Source organism: Sinohyriopsis cumingii, chromosome 2 (assembly GCF_028554795.1).
Source record: "Sinohyriopsis cumingii isolate HCF-2022 chromosome 2, ASM2855479v2, whole genome shotgun sequence".
Taxonomy (NCBI): domain Eukaryota; kingdom Metazoa; phylum Mollusca; class Bivalvia; order Unionida; family Unionidae; genus Sinohyriopsis; species Sinohyriopsis cumingii.
The window spans coordinates 22,256,728-22,268,818 of NC_142962.1; the positions used below are offsets into that span (position 1 = coordinate 22,256,728).

A 12,091-nucleotide genomic window follows, 5' to 3' on the forward strand; every position below is an offset into this window, starting at 1 on the left:
CTGTCTTGAACAATGTTAGATATATTGCATGTGACAAACACAAACATGCATGGATGACAAATTATTATCCTACCTTTTCTCAGCAACACACATACAAGTTGCTTTATTCTAGTTTGGATACCCAAGGCCCATGAAAATCAGAAGATTTCTTTCAAATATTTCTTAGTATTGTAAATGAAACCTGTTGAAATTCTCTTTAATTTGATACGATTCATTGAAATGTACAAGTCCTGGAAACTATGACTTTCAACAAGAAAACTAAAAGCACCCATTTTGCCATAAACTTTTAACTTGAAACTGTATTATGCAGTAAATGGTTAAGCAGAAAATTACCATGTTGGTGTGCTTTAAACACTTCATCTTGTGCTGAGAGATAGTGTTAAACCCAAACTAATAACAGCCATGTTGGTGTGCTTACACTTCATCTTTTGCTGAGAGATAGTGTTAAACCCAAACTAATAACAGCCATGTTGGTGTGCTTACACTTCATCTTATGCTGAGAGATAGTGTTAAACCCAAACTAACAACAGCCATGTTGGTGTGCTTAGAATTGATTTACAGTGTACTGATAAAAACAAATTTTTGTCAAATCATTTCTGCTTTATTTCACCAAAAGGGTCCTTGAAACTTATGACTTAAACCATCTATAAATAACTTATATGTCACTTATTGTAAAATGTAACTGAAGCATGGATTTTTTGGGTCATACTTATATTTTGCTTTTAAAGACTGAGATTTCACTTAAAATTTATACAGAATTTATTGGTGACATATAGGTCCCCTATAGGTCAGAATAAATGAAGGTAGTTCCAGTTTTCAAACTGTTCATAACACGTGTTGAACTTGGAGATGGATTTATGTTATTTTCTTACAAGAAGACCAAAAATGTAAACTATTACTTCAAAGGAACGTATTTTGATCCATTGGTAATTTGCTAAAAAAACATTTGTTAGTAATTTGCCAAAATTTAAGTTTGCTAAAATGTCATGATGCTAAATTATTTTGATTTACAGTAAATACCATCATGATCAAATCTTTAAAGCATGGGATGATACAGCTCTCACCCTATTATAATACACCCCATTATAATGCAATTTCAGATTAAATTCGGTACCACTATAGACGACCGCTCTGGTGGCCTTGTGGTTTGAGTGTCTGCCTTGGATGCTGGAGGTCATGGGTTAGATCCCCAACCGAGTCATACCAAAGACTTACAAAAATGGTACTAACAGCTTCCTCGCTTGGCGCTCAGCATTAAGAGGTTAGTGTTAGGACTGGTCGGCCTAGTGTCAGGATAATGTGACTGGGTGGGACACCATGCTACATGTCTGCAACATGATGCCCCAGCGCTAGACATCACTATAAACTGCCACACTGCAGATATTGAAGCGATATGACTGAAATTTTTTTAAAGCTACGTTAACAACCCAAATCACATGCACATACCACTATGGACCTCTTGACCAAAATCATACCAATTTAGAACAATATGAGTTGAAAAAAGACCCACCTACCCCAATTTTGCCTCTAAACATGTTTGGCCTACATCTATGAGACTTAATTGCTGACCACTGCATGTTTGTCACCCCACCCAACCCCAAATAATTCTGAGGGCACCTCTGAAAGAAGATAAGATAAAACTTAGTGTTATATCTTTATTTTATTTTCAAAACACCATTATTTAACAAATTGTAGAAGTTCCCACTGTATGATTGTTTGGTATGTTATACTGTTTTAAATAGATCTCAGTTCCATACAGGGTGTGGTTCTCACTATAGCACAGTTCAGTACATGATGTGGTCAGCAGCTACGGACTCAGACTACCACATTATAATAACAGAGAGCTGTAATACTGTATTTATAATTGTAAAACATGCATCTAAGCGTAGACCAGTAATACTGTTCAATGGAAGTCAGAAGTAGAGGAAACAACATAGACCCTAATCTGTAGAGATTATATCATTACAGTTCTGTGTCCAACCAGATCAGGGTGTGCACAATTCAATTGAAGACAGAAATAGAGTAAACAATGTAGACCCTAATCTGTGGACATTATATTATTACAGTTCTGTGTCCAACCAGATCAGTGTGCTCACAATTCACTTGATGTCAGAAGTAAACAACATAGACCAGTTTAGTTGAGATTGTTTTTTATGATCTGGGTCTGCTCACTTTAAGTCTGAAATAGAATAAATAGCATAGACCCTGAATATTTTATTACAGATCTGGGTCATGCCAGATCAAGGTACACTATTCACTTGAAGTCAGAAGTAGGATAAACAACATAGACCCTGATCTGTTGGGAATATTTTATTGCAGATCTGGGTCATGCCAGATTAGGGTGCATAAAGTTCACATGAAGTCAGAAATAAGATAAACAACATAGACTCTGATCTGCAGGCATTATGTTGTTGCAGATCTGGATCTTGCCAAATCAGGGTCTATACTATTCACAAGAAGGCAGAAGTAGAATGATGCTGACCCTGATCTGTGGAACTTATGTTATTGAGGATCTGAGTTTGGCCTAATCAGGGTTTACACTGTACACCAGGCCTAATCATGGTGTACACTGTACACCAGGCCTGATCAGGGTGTATACATTTCACTTAAGGATAAACAACACCCTAATCTGTATATATTATATTATTGCGGATCTATGTCTAGCAAGATCAGGGTTTGTACTGAAGTTAGAAGTAGGATAAACAACACTGGCCCTAATATGTAGGTATTATATTATTGCGGATTTATGTCTAGCAAGATCAGGGTTTGTACTGAAGTTTGAAGTAGGATAAACAAATTAGAAAATGATCTGAAGGCCTTCAGAACAAGGTCTGGCCTATCCACTGTTAATCTGAAGGCCTTAAGTCGTATCAGAACAAGGTCTGGCCTATCCACTGTTGATCTAAAGGCGTTAAGTCATATCAGAACAAGGTCTGGCCTATCCACTTTTGCACTAAGTGGCCCCCAAAAATACAGGGTGTTTATTTTCACTGAGAACTTTATTTCAGCTATAGTAATTTATATTGTTAGGTTCCATCTTAAAGGACTAATGTCTGATGCTTAAGTGTGAAACTCCTTTGCCTCTTGTTGTAGCCATTAGGTGAAGTGACCTTATGGTATGATCCTTCATTCATCATGTATTATACATCTATTTTTTTTAATCAACATGTGGTAAATCCAATTTCTGAGGCTTTTAATTTGTAACTCACCTGTTCAAGTGAGCTCATGGTATGGCTTTGCATCTGTCATTTGTCTATGCATTGTGCATCCTTCAACAATTGCTATTTTATACTTAACAAAAATCATAGGATCAGCTTGGACCAAATTTGGCACAGAACATTCTGTTATGAAGAGGTTTAAAATTTGTACAAATGTTGCTGATCTGCCATCAGATATGGTCAGAAAGACAGCTAGAAGATTTTAAACAACTTCCATAAAAAGTTAACATAATTTATTCAAATTTTGAGAGAAAGCATCCTGCTGAAAACGTTTTAAGTTTGTACAATTGAGGCTGTTCCACCTTAAAATGTGGCTGTTTCTAAAAATAGAAAAATCACAGTTTTTAAATTTGAAAAACCTTTAGACATCTTGTCAGAATTGCTCTTTGTATAGTATCCTGACCAGAAAATCTTAATTTGTACATTTGATGCTAATCCACCTTCACATATGGCTGCCATTTCTAATAATAGATATCACAGTTTCTAAAAATAGAAAAACTTTTTAAACTTATTCACAAAAGCACTCAACAGAATTTTCCTAAATTTAACAGACATAATCCTAGCATGAGGGCTTTTAAGTTTGTGCTACTTATTCTGATATGCTATCAAATATGGCTACTATTACTAGAAACTTAGATAGCTTCTCCAAAGTTGCTGCAAGGATTTGATTATATTTGAGAGAAAATGTCATGACATAAAGACCTTTAAAATTTGCCATCAAATACGATGAGGACACTCACTGTGACATCATCTAAGTGTGCTTATTACAATACCTAAGTGTGTTTATTACAATGAGATTTAATCGGATGAAATTTGCACAGATAACATTTTTTGTAAAATGCCCAGTGTTGGTGTGACATGAACTTGGCCCAGATATGTTTGTTGGAAAATGTGCAGTGTTGGTGTTACAGTGAATCCAGCATTGTCATCCAACATTGTCATCCAACATTCTTCTGATGGAGCTCCTCGTATGGCTGACATTTCAAAAATGGAGTGCTGAATACTGTTTGTCCTGGATGAGTGAATTCTGTCCAACAATAAGTCTTAAGTCATTACTAAATTGTGACCTATGTAAATTTAGAGTAAATCAAAATAATGAATTTAATTGATGACATTTATATCAAAATGTACCTGTCTGGTTGAACTTCAGCACTACTAGATCACTACCATTATGTACTATAGATGATAATATCAATGTTTATTGATATTTGATTTCTTTGTTTTGATCATATAGATAAGTCTACCTGGCACATTGTCAGCCTTGTTGATCTGTAGATTGACAGATTACATAACAGCTATAGAATAAATTAAAGTAACTACTCTATATTTACATTAACAGACATTGACATGTGTACATAATTACCTGAATACCAAATTCCAAGTTTGGACTTGACTAGCTTTCCGCATGAAATCATTATCTGAATACACATCATTATGACTTGATTCATACAGTTTTGAATGGATGTACTATGAAGACATCATTTTACCCTCTGATAATTGACTGTAATTTCTAAACAAAATTAAAATATCAAGAACTTTTGTATTGAAAAAAAATTTAAGAAAAAGCATATGCTATAGAAAAAGTCAAATTATCATTGTCCAAAGACAAATTGTCATTGTCATTATTTCTTAACAGATTCTTTACATGTATTTCTTAGGAGACTGAACTACATGACTGATTTTTACTGAAAATGGTTTAATTTTGTTTTTTCTTGCCACGCTAATGGTCTGACATACTTACAAGAAAATTTAAAATATAACTTTATGGTTAATCAGCTATAATATATATTTATTACTGCCATTTACAAATGATAGCTTAGTTAATATACTCTAATGTCCATTAATAACTTATGTTTGACTTGAAATGTATTGATGAAATCTGACTCCATGGACAAATTAAGCTCCATGCTAAATGCATCAATTGATCAATGAAATTGGAATTCAGAATTCACTAAACTCTCTTGAATTCTAGGGTAGTCAATAAATTCAGTATAGCTGAGGGTATTAAATTAAAGCCAGTGATGCAAAGTGCGTGTGGTTGTTAGACTGCAGAATAAAGGAATACATTATACACATTAATATTGACTTTACTTTGTGAACCAAGCATATTTTGTCGGTGCTGACTGAGTTTCCCCTTTGCTCAAAAGTTTTTTTTGGTTTGTTTTGTATTTACCTTGTACACTAAACACAATACTGTATTAATATCAAACCTACAGTGAATAAACAACTCTGTATAATCATCTACAGTCAGTGGTGTCATGGTAAATAAAGTGAGAGAATGCAATAAAGAAGTAAGAGAATGCATGTTACTCGGATGTGGGGGGTGCAGTGGCAGGTGTCAAAAGAATAAGGGAACATGCAAAAATGGTAAGGGAATGCTGTTCCCACAGCACTACACTCTGTTTGCAGTTCCATACAGTCTTTGGAGTCCATATCATCAATACTGCAATTTTTTGGTCTTAAAATAAGTCTTAGCTTTGTTTTAAAATAAGGAAAATATTGAGGAACTAATTTTGCAGAAATGAAGGATGATACACATTTTCCAAACATAATGAACTAAAACACACTTTGTTTGCAAGAGACAAAAATACATGTACATTTAAAAGACATTTTTCATACAACCAAATACATGAAGGTAAAACTTAATGTAGAAGAATTCATAATCCAACCCATCCCATGGGAAGGAGGAATATTTTCATATGCCCACCATAAGGTGGAGAATATTTAGTGATAATGTTGACCATCTGCTTTCCATCTGTTACCTAAGTTTTCCATTGTCTACCATTATCAAACTTTGTAGGTAGCTTACACTTGGGGCAAGAGAGAAACCATTTAATTTAATGGCAGTAACTTGCATAACAGATAACTTGACCAAACTTTGTAAGAGCATACAATGGAGACAAGAAAGATGCCTATAAAATTTGGGGTTAAAAGATGAATGGTCAATGCAGTCACTGTCATCCCCTACACAAGGTTACTGGCAACCTGCAGGCACTGTTGTCTCCTAGACAGGGTTACTAGCAACCTGCAGGCACAGTTGTCCCCTTCAGAGTTACTGGCAACCCAGTGACTGTTGTCCCCTACACAGGGTTACTGGCAACCTGAAGTCACTGTTGTCCCCTACAAAGGGTTACTGGCAAACTCCAGTCACTGCTGTCCCCTACATAGGGTTACTAGCAACCCACAGTTAGTATTATCTCCTACAGAGGGTTACTGGAAACCTGTAGTCACTGTTGTCCCCAACACAGGGTTACTGGAAACTGATGACAATATTATCTGATAAAACCAGAAAGGTGGAAGTTAATTGTTGTTGTTGTCAGGTTTAACGCCATTTTTCAGCACACGATAGACTATACATGGCGGCCAGTATTAATGGTGGAGGAAGAACCTGGGAAAACCCCGGAAAGAACCACCGACCCACAAGAAGCTACTGGCAAGTTTTCTCACATACCCACATTGGCTGAATCCAAGACTCGAACCGGCGCAGACAGAGGTGAGATGGCAGTGATCCGTAATGGAGAGCGCTTTAGACCACTCTGCCACTTGGGGCCCCGAAAGTTAATTGTTTTCCAAATCAATAACTTTGCATTGTAATTTAAACCTTTTGATAATGTCTATTTTGACTATGTGATATGTGGACTTAGAAAATTTATTTTGTATTATATTCTTTATATTGTACTAGAACTTTATTTGCATCCTTCCCATTTTGTGCTCATTCTCTCTCTCTCTCTCTCTCTCTCTCTCTCTCTCTCTCTTGTATGTATAAATTTTAGCTAGAAGTATCTTTACAGTCTTGTCTAAAATGGAAGACACTGATGAACAATTTTGGGAGTCATAAATTGCCTTCTTTAATGGAGTTTTTTCTAGAATCACCAGATGGTCTTGAATCTTTGGAACTACAGATATTTTTTTCTTCATGGTACACAGTCATATTGCCTGACATGCTGGTTATACTCTCAGTGACCTCATGTGCCTTCAAGGTCAAGTCAAAAGTTGACGCATAGTAATTGGTAATTGTACGACACAGATTAAATGCCTTGTAAAATCAGAATTCTTTGGTCAGGAATAACATTAGTCACAGACAGTTTGTTAGTTCAAGCTCAAATGTGTTGAGAATGATTCATTAGTTGTTTTTTTTTTCTTCTTCCCATAACAACACCAGTCATGCTTGATTTTCTACTTTATTCATAAGAGTCTCACAATGTACTTTTTTTTAAACTTTTAGGTTTTAAACATTTTTCACCTTTGCTATACATTGAATATGTTAGTGTTTCACTATGTTAGTGTTTCACTGAACTGGATCAAGTTTGTTTCATTATGTTGAAATTTTTGACACCTTAGTTGCAACTTACTGAATATAGTCTTACAGTAGATTTATGCTGAAATGAATGTTTTGTGCCCCAGGAAGCAAGTGTTTGAGTTGTCTTGGGTGACTGGGTGTTATTTTTGTAGTAAAGGAGCAAGTGTGTGGATGGGTGTGGGCGCATGCATGCGCATGCGCATTTGTATTTGGTTTAAACCAAGGACATTCATGAGATTACACACCAATGTACAGAGGGCACACCTCCTACCGAGGACATCATCAGTTGGAAAAAATGGTGAAATCCTGCTTCTACCAACTGTTTTAGCCTAGAATAATGTAAAATCATGATTTGTAGGAAGGTCCCCATTTACATGCATGGTGCTTGTTCGCAAATTTGGAGTGTATCTTTCTTCCAAAACTGGCAATACACATGCCTGAAACCATGTCCTTGATTGCCCAGTGGAAAACTTGTAGAGAGATCTCTGCTGTCAAATTACATGTTGCAAAAACGTATTCTCTCCCTTTAGATCCAATCATCAAATACCAACTACACAGCTAAACTATAAGAAGAAATGCTATTGCATATAACAGTCCCTGGTATTTTTTATTAATATTTCATGCATGTGAGACAGTAGTGTTGGGAAACTCACGATACATTCATACCATACACGTCCAATACAGGCAAATAAATCTACGACATGTACGAAAGAAGTACATCAAAATGCTATTAGAAATATGCATGACTTCATTGTAGAGTTGTACCGAAATTGCCTAATTATCCAACCCATCTGTAAAGTTAAAATGTCCTGTTTGCAGCAAGATTTTACACATGTAAAGATATTGAAAAGACATCCTTGATATGCTAAATTTATTTTATGATTATTAAATGAGCTATATCCGCCCCTATTTCATCATTTGCCTACTTAGTACTTAGTACTTAGTACTTATTTGATCCCCGGCCGAGCCATACCAAAGACTTACAAAAATAGCTTTAACAATTTTTAGTCATATTGCTACGATGTCTGCAGTGTGGCAGTTTATAGTGCTGTCGAGCACTGTGGCATAATGCCGCAGACATGTAGCATGATGTCCCACCCAGTCACATTATTCTGACACCAGGCCAACCAGTCCTAACACTAACCTCTTAATACAGAGCGCCTAGTGAGGCAGCTGTTAGTATCATTTTTATGTCTTTGTTATGACTACGTAACACCTTATATAATTCACTTCACATTGGTAATATAATTTATTTCATGCTTCCCTTCTTTCATTTCCTCTTCTTCCTCTGCATGAGGCAAGAAGTCCAGAATTATAATGGGGTTACATCTAGGGTAAGGACTTTGATTAAAGTTTCTTTTTATCACTCATATTTCCATAATCCCAGCATCAATTCACTTCATGTTTAAAATGTGGTATCATAATGTACTTGTCTTATCCAAGCACCACTCCTGACTCATGGTTCTGCCCCTATGTGGTCAGGAAATATAATGAGTACACATTTTGGCTAAACTATTTAAATAGCCCATCACAGAATTTACTTTGCCTTCTTATAATGCTGGGTGGGGAAGTGCAGGTGTCAAGAATGTATTATTTTTTTGATTTTATTGATTTGCTGGATGAAATTGGTGGAGCCCAGTAGTCACTAATTTGGTATCCACAAGATAACTTTACTGAAAATAAATGGATCTTGACCAAAATTTGGTTTCAGCTTGATATTTAAGTGACCTCAAGAGAGTTTGATTTGTCTATTACTTAGAGCAGTTATGGCCCCGGAGTGCCTATCTACTTTTTCATTTCTGCAGCTTGATGTTTCAAATGGATTATTGAACTGAAAGCACTGGATCTTTATTGTAATGGTTTAAGATTGAAAATTGTTTTATTTTTATTAATTACTTAACTAACAAGTTTTGACTTTAAAAATAATATGGTACAAGTCTAAGATTACAAATCTGTATGTATATAGTTGTTAGAATTGGTAATTGTGAAAAGTGAAAAGTTTCTTTTTTAATCATACATTAGATGATTCACCCAAACAAGTCGAAATATTTGTAAAAGAAGTACATGTAGACCAAAAAAACACCAAACACGATTAATCTTTTAATATCAGCTTTATTACAATCTGGAAATCACTTACAGTGCATATTCAAAAAGTTTTCAGAATTTATTTTCTAGAAAAAATTGAATGAAACATACTTCTAACCAGTTGAATAGTATATCATGGAAATTTTAGTAGGATTTTAGTTGTACACTTAGATAACTTGACAATACTAATATTAAAAACTGCAAGTCTGAAAGCCTAGTACTAATACAAGTTGTCATCACAAGCCTGAAAGTTTAGTACTACAGTAATACAAGTTGTGGTCACAAGCCTGAAAGTCTAGTATTACAGTAATACAAGTTGTGGTCACAAGCCACATACTAAGGGCTGAGATAAAAGTAGATATCCAATGTCGCTGATTTTGTTACCTGTCTGTGAATGATTAAGTTGAAAGTGAAACTCTGGGGTTTTATTTACACCTGGGCTACATGAGAATAAAGAACTGTGTAAACACCAAGGTGAAATGCCCTTTACCCAGTTTTATTACCTCTTCATATGGTCTTCATTTGTTAGTACTCATACCTTAAGCAGATCATGGCTGATTGGGGGTGGGGGCTGTGTAACTGCAAAGGTCAAATGCTCTCTTTTACATCACCTCTATCTATTCAGAAAAAGCAGATGAGTGGGTGAGACTGTCAACACAAAGTAAGAATGCCATTTTTATACAGTCGTATTACAATGATATGTGCTCTTCAGTTGTCAGTACTCATGAAGCAGTTGGGATGGGGTGGCTATGTAAACATAAATGTGAAATTATATCAGTGCCATCTTTATCCATTCTTATTGTCTCTTTATCTGTTCTTTAGTTTTCAATATTCACACAGTAAGCAGACAAGGGGTGGGGGTTGTGTAAACAGTGGTGAAATGCTCTCATTACCCAGTCTTATTACCTCATTGTGTGCTCTTCAGTTGTCAATACTCACTTAGGAAGATGTTAGGAGATGGTGGCTGTGTAAACATAAGGAGAAATGATCAATACCCTCTTTATTTAGTCTTGTTACCTTTTGATCTGTTCTTCAGTTGTCAATACTCACTCATTAAACAGATAGGAATGGGGTTGTGTAAAAACAGCAGTGAAATGCTCTCTTTATACAGTCTTATTGCACTTTATCTGCTCATCAGTTGTCATTAATAACCCTGTAAGCACACCAGGGGTGGGGGTTGGAGGTGGAGGATGTGCTGTAACAAACAGGATGATAACTGTGACTAACATGGTCTAGTGCAGGGGATGCACAACTCCTGGCCCACGGGCCAGATCTGGCCTGTGACTGTGTTCTGTCTGGCCCTTGGGGTAAATTAAAACAACACAGAAATCTGGCCCATGAACAGTAATTATATTAAAGAAATTAGTGTTTGTGATCCTCGAGTGGTTGTGCACCCCTGGTCTAGTGGTAAATACTCACTCCGTAAGCAGTGGTGGTGGGCTTGGTAAACACAGAGGTGAAATGCTCTCTTTACCAGTCTTATTGTCTTATTATTCACTCTTCAGTAGTTAGACAAGAGTAGTTAGACAAGAGGTTGGGTGGTGGGTTGGGGATGGCTGTGAAAATCTTGATTTACACTTACTGCTTCTCTGTGTGCTCTTCAGTTGTCAATACTCACTCAGCAAGCAGATGGGGGTGGGGGTGGGGAATGTGATGTAACAGAGTATGATAACTGTTACTGATGTTATATGTTTCTGTAGATCTCTTTAAGACACGTATTGTCTCATTTGCATATTGATTGCCTTAATCTATGTTTCTTTAGATCTCTTTAAGACACATATTGTCTCATTTGCATATTGATTGCCTTAATCTATGTTTCTTTAGATCTCTTTCAGACAAATATTGTCTCATTTGCATGTTGATGCCCTTAAGCTATATGTATCTGTAGATCTCTTTAAGAGAATTATTGTCTCATTTGCTCTGCTATATGATAATGTAGAATGCTTTACAGTTGAAATCAGTCAAGATCTCATTAATATTTTGGTGCATACAAAATTGGATTGAAATCCAAAAATAATTATTGGAGTAATTGTATGGAAATTAAAGTAATAAAGATATATGGAAGGAAGGAAAGAAGGGTAGAGTGATAGGCCCAGTTTAATTTTCCCTTCACCCAACCCACCCTTTTTACTATGAAAAATGGATACAATATTGAACTACATTGAAGCAGCACAAGGTGGCCATGTATCAAGGGATGGCCTTTCTTATGAAGAACCTCTCAAGAGAGGGGCCACTTTTATAACAGAGGATAGATTTTCACTATTTTAAGAGAAACCTTTCTTATTCTTATTGACCCTATTTGATTTTCACTTTTTTCAGGCAAACTTATGTTTTTGTTATGGACCCTTTTTGATTTTAAAATTAGCTCCTGAAAGGATATGATGCTTTATTTTAAGTAGCTTGAGGTAAATTTCTTTTCTTCAGAATTTTATTGAGTTATGTCCCTGTTTGACTAAGAATTTCACTCTTCATTTGCATCATATTGGCA

General features: G+C 35.7%; 1 protein-coding gene across 1 annotated transcript in view; it reads left to right on the forward strand.

The window, feature by feature from the left end:
• Window positions 1-12,091, forward strand: part of LOC149804453 (nesprin-1-like) — a 572,886-nt gene that overhangs the window by 376,848 nt on the left and 183,947 nt on the right. The gene's annotated exons all lie outside the window — the stretch shown is intronic.